Here is an 11,327-nt window from a genome sequence, read left to right as displayed (position 1 = left end):
TTTTGAGTTCTCAGATCTTATATCAGTCACATCTCACCCCTAGAGAGGTTACTTACAATCCTTGCCCACAATGATACATAAACTTAATACAGTAAGGTCTTTCAAGATTATTGCAGGAAATAGCCCATCTGTCACAGATACAATGGTCTATAGTTTGCCTTCTATCTGCATTGTAGGCATCCTTGCTTTGCAAGGATACTCACTATTGGTAGGCAGTGCTAATTTTTTTTGTAGCATATGTTTAATATACAGTACCTTTTCTCCAGTGGTGGTTGATCAAATAATTTTGAATTTTTCTTTTTCTTCTCTCATGAGAAGAGGACTTTCTTACCCTTTTTCTCTTGTTAACTTCTGAAGACCAGTTTAGGCAGGATTAATAATGGTTATCTGAGTTCCTAGAAAATTATGGTTGCAAAAATGGGTTTTGATAGTTTCTGTACAATTCTTTCCTATAGAATCTAAATACTCATTTTAAAAAAAAACTTTTTTGACCATTGTTGCTAAGACAGTTTCCTGTAAATCGTGTACTTGACATCTTAATCCATCATTGGTGTAATAACCCTTCCATTCACCAAAACATGCTGTTAATATCAATGCTTGGACTGTTCAATACTGTCATAATTTATTAAGCAAATATTCAGCTGTTGAACTCAAGGCAATATATTTTTAAAATTTTTATTCTCACTTTCAGGTGCACTTTAGCATATGAGGTTCATCTGTCATTTGAGACACACTTAACCTCTATCCCATACAAATGCAGTGTTATGTTGCTGTTGATTATGTACGTTGGAAATGCAAATTGTTGAAACTTAGCTGTACTACTTGCTAAAGAAATTAACTTGGCATCAACGTTAATGTCCTCCTCTATTATGTTTCATATTGGCTCTTTGATATATATTTAGAGGATGGAGAGCAATGCCTCACTCTGTTTTCCCTGAGATTCATAGGTTCTGCAAAGTAGGAATTTCCTAAGGGATTGGATGATTGAGGGGATTTTTAAAATATAGAACTCCTTCATTTCTCTGTCCATAGATGACATCATAGCCCAGAACAATGAGCAGTGTATCAAAACCCACCACTGTAATTGACATCATTTGACACTCTTATTGGAATGTTAGAGAGGAACAGGATTGAATGGACCATGGAGCCTGAACTACTCTTTTACCCCTCAAAGTGTAGTCCCTCGGGGTTTGGGTTAAGGTACATTGATGAGGCAGTATGGAAGAGTTTGCCCTCTTGGGTTGTGCACACTAGGAAAAAATGTGATTTCACCACATTACCCCATTTGTGCCTTGACCCATTAGCACATATGATAATTACAACTGCCCTATCCACCCTAGTGTTTTACCACAGTTGATTAACACATGGTTTAAAAAGAATAAACCTTATTTCTTAGTTATTTCAAAACCCAGGTGTTCATGGAGTCCCAGGTGACTAAATGTAAATACCATAGATAAATAATTCTATATGACTTCTGCCTCCAAGGCTGAGAGTTGGGCATTTTAAACCAGGAATGAATTCACTTATAGTGGTGTGACACCCACCTCTCGTGAGCATCCCCTGATCGGGTGTGCATGCCTATAGTTTCTCAATTTCCTCCGCTCACAGTGCTCCCTGTTGGCCGCTGCTCTTGTTAGGTAGGTCTTTGGTATCTCAGCTCTCTGGCTGAGTCACACACTGTCTGTGTGCGAAAACAAGCAAATCCCTAATGGGGTATACGGTCCAATCAGGCCTATCACAGAACCCTCAATATTGTCCTGCAGCCCTCTCTGGGCTAAGTCTTTTAACAGTACAGCAGCGCCCATCATGGTACCCCTCTGTACCCTCCCCTGGGCTCAATCTTCAGTCTGACCAATAGGGCCTATCTCTGTACCCTAGTTAACCAGTTTACATGCAAACGTTCCTGCTTTGGGATGGAGCAGCATCCTCAAGGCTTCCCCTTGGAGGCTCTTTGACTGCCCTTTAGTCCTCTGACCTAGTTCTCCAGCTGGGTCAGTCTCTGTTGAGTCTCAGCAGCCAGCCAGAAGCCCCTTCCTTGCTGCACTGGTTGCTGCCAGCCTTTCAGCTCCTGCAGCCATCCAGGAGCACCTCTTGCTGCCCCGGTTCCTTCAAGCAGACTGAACTCATTCTAACTCTGCAGCTCCTTTTATATAAGCCTGCTGGATCCTGACTGACTGCTCCCTGCAGCCTCTTTCCTGATCGGCTGTGTCCCCCACAGCTGCCTACACAGCTTGGAGGACCTCTCTACTGCCCTAGTCTGGGGTGATGTGTGGCAGGGCCCCAAAGGCCTCTAGCAGGAGGGCCTTAGAGTCTAGTCCACCCCGTCACATCACTTAACATTTGTAAAGCTTTAGACAACAAAGCAATGCTTTTTTACCATGTTTCTGAGGCTGGAAAAAGGCCTTGGAAGTTTCCTTGCTCATTTATCTTTTTATTTGTCACATTTACTCTTTTTTAATCTTTTCCCCCATCTTCTCTTTTTCTGTAGCAATTGCAATGTATTGTCTTATCGCCAAGTCAGAATGATGGGTGAGCAATAACTTCATTCAATGCTGCTTTTCCTCCAGAGGATGTTGTGGAGTGCATTCTACCTTAGTAGGCTCACTAAATACTTATGTAATGCCCCAACAACTGTAGACGTTCTGTGAAAATCTCAGCAAGATTTGTCAGTGTTTTTCACATGCTTTTGTTGGCTTTGCAGCCATCTAGTGAGGAAAGCTAAAAGTCTTATAACAGGTTAAGGGTGAATAATCAAGCATGGTGCTTCATCATGTAACACAAGTATAGCCAGTTTCCAGCAATCTTCATTACTTTTTCAGTAATTTCAAGTGTCCTAACTAATGTAAAACCCCAGTTAGGATTCTTAGGCTTTAATTCAGCAAAGCACTTCAGCACACACTTAAGTCTCCTCAGTAAGACTTGAGCACGTGCTTAAAGTTCAGCTTTTAACAGGATATAATTCATACCAAGTTCTTCTTCGAGTAGTGTCCCTGTGGGTGCTCCACTCCAGGTATTGGTGCGTCCTCACATCCTTGATCAGAGATTTCGTGAGCAGTGCCTGTCCAGGTCGTGCAGGTGCCGTCACTGTCTCACGGCGCTGTTGGTGACCTTTTCGGTGCACGTGACATAGACTCTTCAGTTCCTTCTCAACCGTCCACAGTCCAAGACGGAGCTCCCAGCAGTTCTTTATAGCTTGCTAGAAATCTTTGATAAGTCTTTTCTTTTTTCGTAAAGTTATTCAGTTTACCCATAGTTTAGGGTACCTTACCTTAATCCTTCCCCATTGGGGGGGGAGTCCCTCAGACTTACCCTTTAGTTATAGCTAGCATTATGCCAGATTCCCCTGGCTTCAAACACTGCACCTCGTGCAGGGATGCTGTGTCCGCTTCAGATGGATACTTCGAGTGCATCAGGTGCCTTGGTGAAAGACATGTTGCCCAGAAATGCGTCCATTGCACAAACATAAAAGCCAGAGCCAGGCATGCCAGGGACTTCCGCCTGAAACTAATACTTACGGAGCGGTCTTGGCACTGCTCCAAGAGTTTTTTTTCCCAAGGTCCTTGCTGTAGTAGCAGCTTACCTTTGCAGACTGGGTGTCACCATATTCCCCTATCTCGACGATTGTTTAGTTAGGACACGCTCTATATGGAAGCTGTACACACAGCATTATGAGGTCAGTATTTCACACACTAGGCCTTATGATAAATGACAAAAAATCCACCCTAAAACCTGCGCAGCAACTAGAGTTTATAGGGGCACACCTGAATTCCATTACTGCCAGGGCATTCCTACCAAACAATAGATTTCAGACTATTGTAAATCTGGAATCTGTAATACAAAGCAGCCCAGCGCTGGATGTTCGTATGTGCCTTCAAATGTTGGGTCATTGCACACTTTGTAGTGCAAAATGCACAGCTGCACTTGAGGCCGCTTCAAATGTGGGTCGTGACGGTATACAAACCACACAGACACTCTATATACAAAATGGTATCAATCCCCCAAAAAATCAAACAATCACTGAAATGGTTGACGCAGCCCAACAACCTTCTAGCAGGAACTCTATTCATAACAGGAACATCCTCAATCATGATCACAACAGATGCATCACTAATTGAATGGGGAGCGCACTGACAAGACCATACCATTCAAGGCAAATGGTCACCACAGGAAATGAAATTAAACCTACTGGAGTTATGAGCTGTCCGCAATGCCTGTATACATTTCCTACCTCTAATAGCAGGGAAAACGATAAAGATAATGACAGACAATATCGCCTGTATGTTCTACATCAATCGCCAAGGAGGTGCACGGTCCAGCTCTCTATGCTCAGAGGCAATGAGACTGTGGAATTGGTGTATATCCCACAACATCCACATTTCAGCGGCATATCTACCCGGTACCCAAAATACCACTGCAGATAACCTAAGCAGAAAGTTCAGCAGCACTCATGAGTGGGAATTACAAAACACAGTCCTGCAAAAGCATCTTTCGTCAGTGGGGTTTCGCCTCAGTCGATCTATTTGCGACAATGAAGAATCACAAATGCCATTACTTCTGCTTGAGAGCAGGCCTAGGTGCACACTCACTGGGGGACACATTCCTCATCAACTGGAACACAGATCTCCTGTATGCATTCCTGCCTATCCCCATGATAGCAAAAACCATACACAAAATATGCAGGGACAATGCGAGTGTGATAATGATAGCTCCAGCATGGCCCTGGCAACCATGGTTCACTTACCTCACACAGATGTCAATCCATGCACCAATCCTTCTCCCACTAGTCGACAATCTCCTCTCCCAGAACAATGGAACCATACGCCATCTGCACCTGGAGAATTTACACCTCACAGCATGGTTCCTAACTGGTTCCGACAAGCTGAATTAAAATGTTTGGAACAGGTAAGGAATGTTTTACCGAACAGTAGAAAACCTTCCACAAGAAAAACTTACCTTCAGAAATGGCGTAGATTCTCCTTATGGTGTCAACGAACGCAGGTCATCGCACTAAAGGCATCGATCCCCACTATATTAGACTATCTCCTGGAAATAAAAAAAATCTGGATTAGCAATTAGCTCAGTCAAAGTACACGTAGCAGCTAACACCACCTTCCATGATCTCATTGACGATATCACGATTTTCATGCATCCAGTCGTCAAATGCTTCATGACCAGTATACAAAATGTGTACCTAGACATATGTCCTCCCATAACACCGTGGGACCTCAGTTTGGTCCTCTGGGCGATTATAAAGCCACCATTCGTACCTTTAGCGACTTGTTCACTATGGCACATGTCCATGAAGGTAGCATTTCTAGTCACTATCACATTGCCATTCCGGGTTAGTGAACTCTGAGTACGTATGGCCATCGTATACAGTATTTCACAAAGATAAGGTGACGCTGTGACCTCATCCGAAGTTCCTCCACAAGTTAACATCAGCATTCCACCTTAACCAATACATCCATTTACCTACCTTTTATCTGAAACCACACTCCAGCGCACAGGATGCAGCCTTCCACATGCTGGACGTCAGATGAGTCATTGCGTTTTACCTAGAAAGAACGAAACCTTTCGAGAAATCTCCTAAACTCTTCGTATCAATTATGGAATGTTCCAAAGACAATGCCATATCCACCCAAAGACTTTCAAATTGGATTTCTGCCTGCATCCACACATGCTAACACACTCAGGACACATTCAATCAAATCAGTTGCTACATCCACGGTCTTCTTGTATAACATGCCAATTACTGAAATATGCAAGGCAGTGACCTGGGCCTCAGCCCACACTTTCATAAAACACTACGCCATCAGTCAAGCATCAAGACATGATGCAGCAATCGGACTATCAGTACTCTCTTCTATTCCACCTAACAACTCTGAAGCTCCCTCATCCAACTGAGGGCACTACTCGAAATCACCTGGAGTGAAGCACCCATAGAGACACTACTCGAAGAAGAGAAGGTTACTCACCTTGTGCAGTAATGGAGGTTCTTCGAGATGTGTGTCCCTATGGGTGCTCCACTACCCACCCCCCTTCCCCTCTACTTCAGAGTCACACACACGGCTCTATGGGTAGAGAAGGAACAGAGGGGTCTGCGTCATGCATACTGAAAAGGATGCCAATGGCGCCATGAAACGGGAGGCGCATGCATGACCCAGACAGGCACCGCTGGTGAAATCTCTGATCAAGGAAGTGCCAACACCTGGAGTGGAGCACCCCCATGGACACACATCTCGAAGAACAACAGTTACTGGTAAGTAACCTTGTTTTCTTGTCTCATGACACAATTTTGATATAGATGTGCCTGGAAACACTATGCTCATAACTTTGTCAAACTTTAACAATTTGGGCAGAAATTTTCTATGCTAGGTGTCTGTCTCAGGTAGATTTTTTTTTTTTTAAATTTAAGCCAAAATGGTTTGTTCATTTGAGAATGAGGCCAGGGAAAAATGCACTTTGTCCATTTTAAAAAGAAACAAATCAATACGTTGACCTTTTGTTTGAAAAGTTTTGGATCAAGGACTTGAAATTTGGCAGGTGGTGGTGGCCTTTGTGTCAGGGATGTGCCTTTTGCTGTGCTCATGAAAGTCTGTCCAAATTTGGTCATGTTATAAACCTTTGAAAAATTGTAGTTCTCACATGCTCAGGAGAGATTTCTTAGATTTTAGCAGCTAATTACCCCAGAGATTCCATGCGCATTGGGTATATGCCAGCCTGGGGCTGAGCAGGATTTTGCCTTATATTGCAGCTCTGGGCTTCTGTAAGTTGTGCTGTGTCCAGGCACCTGAACTGAGAGCAGGAAACCTGTTTTTCTCTCTTAGAGTGATTGCTCATATGCATTCCAACATAGGTGAGTGCACCCTCCATGCACGAGTCTCTGGAAGCTTTTTTGCCCTAGCAACCCCCGCAGGGTCGGTTTCGGCGCCCCCTGGAGTGCTGCACTCATACTGCGGTATACATGGCGCCACCAACCCCGCGGGCCCCCAGTTCCTTCTTTCCGCCCGTGACAGTAGCTGGAACGCTTGCCCCTTGCTATCACAAGCAAGTAGCAACCCTTGTTCTTCGTTTTCAATTGTTAACAATAGTTAGATTAGTGTTAAGTAGTTTATAGTGTTAAGTAGTAGGCATTAGCCCTTAGGGGCTTGGACTGAGCCATGCCGGGCTCTACCGGGTTTAAAGCCTGCGCGACCTGTGTGAAGGCCTTCCCTGTCAGCGATCCCCATGACAGATGCCTTCGATGCCTCGGGGAACTGCATCGCAAGGAAAAATGCAAAATTTGCAAAGCCTTCAAACCCCAGACACAAAAGGAGCGTGATGCTTGCCTGAAGGCTATGCTAATGGAGTCAGCACTTCGACCCGACTCCGAACCCTCCAGGTCTCCGGCAGCACCGAGCGTGTCGTCGGTGCAGAGCGCTCCACCAGCACCAGCACTGATGCAAAAACCGGTACCTAAGAGAAAGAAACAGCCCGAGGCCCTCTCTATGGACTCCCCGTTACGACCGGGACAGCAGGGGGTGATTCAGGAGATGCCCCAGCCCCGTGCCATTGACATTACACTGGCACCGGCATCTCCACGCAGGGAGCCTCCCCCAACCCTGGGGGTGGGGTAGTGCCGCTGCAGGGACCGTCGACGCCGGAGGCGTTTGTGGCGTCTCGTGCCCTCATGGGCATGCCCACGTCTCCATCCCCCCCTCGGCCGAGGGTTCCGGGAACAGCATCTCGGGGTAAACCCGCGCTGGGTTACCCCGGTGGGTGGCAGAGACGGGATCTGAGGTCTCCCCCCAGATTGTCAAGGAGGGACAGTGACAGCTCCCCTCCTAGCTCCAACCAAAGGTCGTTGAGCCCCTTGACACAGCAGCACCAGGTGCGGTCGCGAGGTTCCAGACGGAGGCATCACAGCTCTGCCTCTGAGGGTGCCCAGTCCTTGGAATCCTGGCACCACTCTCATGCCCACACCTCGGCACTGGCAACCACGGGAGAGACAGGACATTCTCTGGGGCGCAGCCCGGTACGCTCGCCGAGCATCCGCACCCTGCACCGATCTCCCTCCCAGCGCAGGTTCCACTCCCTCAGGCGGTCCAGTTCGCCTAGAGACACCCGGAACCGGTCCTGCTCACCAAAGGACTCTCGGCACTGGTCCCGCTCCCCGAGACACAGCCGGCACCAGTCTCCATCACCGATCGCGGTACAGGCACCCTCGGTACCGAGGTGCGAACGACCCTCCCGATCCCCAGCACGGAGTCCAGTGCGGTTCCCGGTGGCTGAAAGGACCAAATCCTCTGGACTCTGGTCTAGATCCCCGGTCTACAGCCTGCCAAAGACTCAGCAACCTGGACGGGAAAGGCATCGCGAGACCGCTAGTCCAGTGCGGCCCGCGGCACCGTGCAGCTCGGCACCAGCGGATGCCCCTGACTATGGTCACACCCGCTCTGCGATAACCAGGGGCTGTAGTCGAGACCGCAGGGGCTCCGATCCCCGACACGCAGCCCGGTGCAGGCTCCGGCACTGGAGTACACGGCACCGATTGCTCCAGCATCGCACTGTAAGGAGCGTACTTTGGAATGGCACCGCTCCAGGTCTCCAGTACAAAGGCGCCATACTAAAGCAGAGGCGCCCAGGGGACATTCCTCCAGCTGCTCTCCCCCATGCCGGTGCTGCAAACATCGCCGGGACCGCTCCTGGTCACCCCGAAGTACATCTCGGGAGCGGGGGGACAGAGACCACAGAGCTAGGGGGCACCGCTCCAACAGTGCTGCCACCCAAGGAACTGCCTCATACCCGGTACCGGGACCGGTACCACAAGGACCTGCATCATACCCGGCACCGGGATCGGTGCCGACGTGGCCACAGGGACCTTCGCAATGGCCCTACTGGCAATGGGCCCCTCAGACTACCCAGGGCACGGGGTCAGCACCTTCTATGGGAGCTCACCCGCCACCCCCCTGCCCAAAGCCAATTGGATAAGGGGAGCTCTTCAGAAGAAGAGTCAGATCCCATGGAGGGCCAATCCATGGGTCCCATGCCTCAGTCCTCCTCTTCATCCCCAGCTGAGACAACTGATTAGGGATCAGAGGACCCCTCTGCCAGATTTCAAAACCCACCAAGAGCTCCTCAAATGACTGGCAGACAATTTAAAATTAGACATTAAAGAGCTATCAGAGGAGGAGGACCCCCTCTTTGGGACTGTAGGACCAGTGGGTCCATCTAGAATTGCACTCCCGGTCCACGATCGGGTTCTTAAATTAGTTAAGCCCCTCTGGGAGACCCCAGCCTCGGTGGCACCCACTTCTAAAACAGCGGAGCGCAAATACTATGTCCCACTGCAGGGCTTTGAATATCTTTTTAACCACCCCGCCCCGGGGACCTTGGTCGTGGATGCGGGGAACCAGCGGGACAGACAGGGTGCCCAGGCAAATACTCCCAAAAATAAGGAGAATAAAAAGCTAGACCTTTTTGGGAGGAAGGTCTACTCCACAGCAGCACTACAGCTCCGCATGGCTAATAACCAAGTGCTGTTAGGACGCTACAACCTCAATTTATGGTCCTCCCTCCAGAGGTTTGTCCAAGGCCTTCCCCAGGATATTGTAATGGACTTTAACACGCTAGTCCAGGAAGTCTCCTTGGTTGCAAATGCCGCCTTACAATCGGCCAGCAATACCACGGACGCTGCAGGGAGGGCTATGACCTCTGGCATCGTCATGCGCTGGGCGGCTTGGTTGCAATCCTCCGGCCTTTCTCCAGAAGTTCAGCAGGCCATACAAGATCTACCCTTCACTGGAGCCGGCCTCTTCTCAGAAAGGACTGATGAAAAGCTGCATGCTTTAAAAGACTCCAGGGCCACCATAAAATCTCTAGGCCTATACATGCCGCAAGGCGTCAGGGCAGACTGCGCCCCCCGAGGCAGCAACAACAGCCTCCACCCAGACCACCTCCCAGACCCACCCAAGCAAGGAGGGGTAGAGACTGCTTCTGACATTCGAACCGTCAGGCCCGCCAAGGCCCTGCAGGGGGCTCCCAACAAGGGCCGCAGAAAGGCAACAAGCACCAGTTTTGATGGGGCGCACGAGGATGGCACCACCCCCCCCCCCCCATCTACTTGGATCTTACTCGGCCGTTCATGAACAGACTGCGGCCGTTCCTCCCCGAGTGGCAGAGCATAACCTCAGACTGCTGGGTACTGAGTGTAATACAGAGAGGTTATGCCCTGGAACTCTCTGCCTTCCCACCAGACCTTCCCCCTACCCCGTCCCTCTTCAGGGACCCTTCTCACGAGCAGCTCCTCACTCAGGAGGTAAACACCCTCCTCCTCTTAGGAGCGGTGGAAGAGGTTCCTTCTCAGGAAAGAGGCAGGGGGTTTTATTCCCGGTACTTCCTTATCCCCAAGGCGAAGGGAGGCCTCAGACCCATTCTGGACCTTCGGCGTCTAAACAAGTTTATCAGGCGCCTCAAATTCCGCATGGTCTCCCTAGCCTCCATCATTCCTGCTCTAGATCCAGGGGATTGGTTTGCCGCCCTCGACCTCAGGGACACCTATTTTCATATTTCTATCATCCCGGGACACTACCAGTTTTCGGCCCTGCCCTTCGGCCTCTCTTCAGCACCCAGGGTCTTCACAAAATGTATGGCGGTGGTGGCTGCCCACCTCTGCAGCAAGGGGGTTCAGATCTTCCCCTACCTGGACGACTGGTTAATCCGGGGCCGGTCCAGAGACCATGTTCAGAACAGCCTGACTTGCGCAGTATGCGCCAGTCTGGGTCTGCTCATAAATGAGCAGAAGTCCACCCTCACACCAATACAGCGAATAGACTTCATCAGGGCCCCCCTGGACGCCGTTCAAGCCAGGGCCTTCCTTCCACAGCCCTGCTTCGAGGCAATGACCGCCATAATAGACAATCTGCACAGGTCCCCCACGACGACAGCCAGGCACTGCCTTCAGCTGTTGGGGTACATGGCGGCTTGTACCTATGTGGTGAGGCTAGCTCGCCTCAAACTCAGACCCCTACAGGGTTGGTTGGCCTCTATATATGTCCTGGCCAGGCACCCCCTGACACGGGTGGTCACTGTCCCAGCCCAAGTACTGGTGACATTCAATTGGTGGACAAACCCGACAGAGGTATTGAGAGGTGTCCCCTTTACAGACTTGACACCCTCCATAACCCTGATGACGGACGCTTCAGATGTGGGTTGGGGGGCCCACATGAGCAGCGACCTCAGCACACGGGCTGTGGTCGACACACAAACAGCGACTCCATATCAACGTACGGGAACTCCAAGCAGTCCGTCTGGCCTGCAAGGTATTCCTCAGGTTTCTGAAGGGAAAG

General features: G+C 49.3%; 1 protein-coding gene across 4 annotated transcripts in view; it reads left to right on the top strand.

Annotated features, from left to right (window-relative positions):
* The window catches only part of DCAF6 (DDB1 and CUL4 associated factor 6), a 162,523-nt gene that overhangs the window by 121,615 nt on the left and 29,581 nt on the right, over positions 1–11,327 (top strand). The gene's annotated exons all lie outside the window — the stretch shown is intronic.

This window comes from Emydura macquarii, unplaced genomic scaffold, assembly GCF_026122565.2.
Source record: "Emydura macquarii macquarii isolate MOO-44397 ecotype Brisbane River unplaced genomic scaffold, CSIRO-AGI_Emac_v2 contig_1119, whole genome shotgun sequence".
Lineage (NCBI taxonomy): Eukaryota > Metazoa > Chordata > Testudines > Chelidae > Emydura > Emydura macquarii.
The sequence above is the reverse complement of the archived record's forward strand: the minus strand, read 5'-3'. Positions and strand labels throughout refer to the sequence as shown.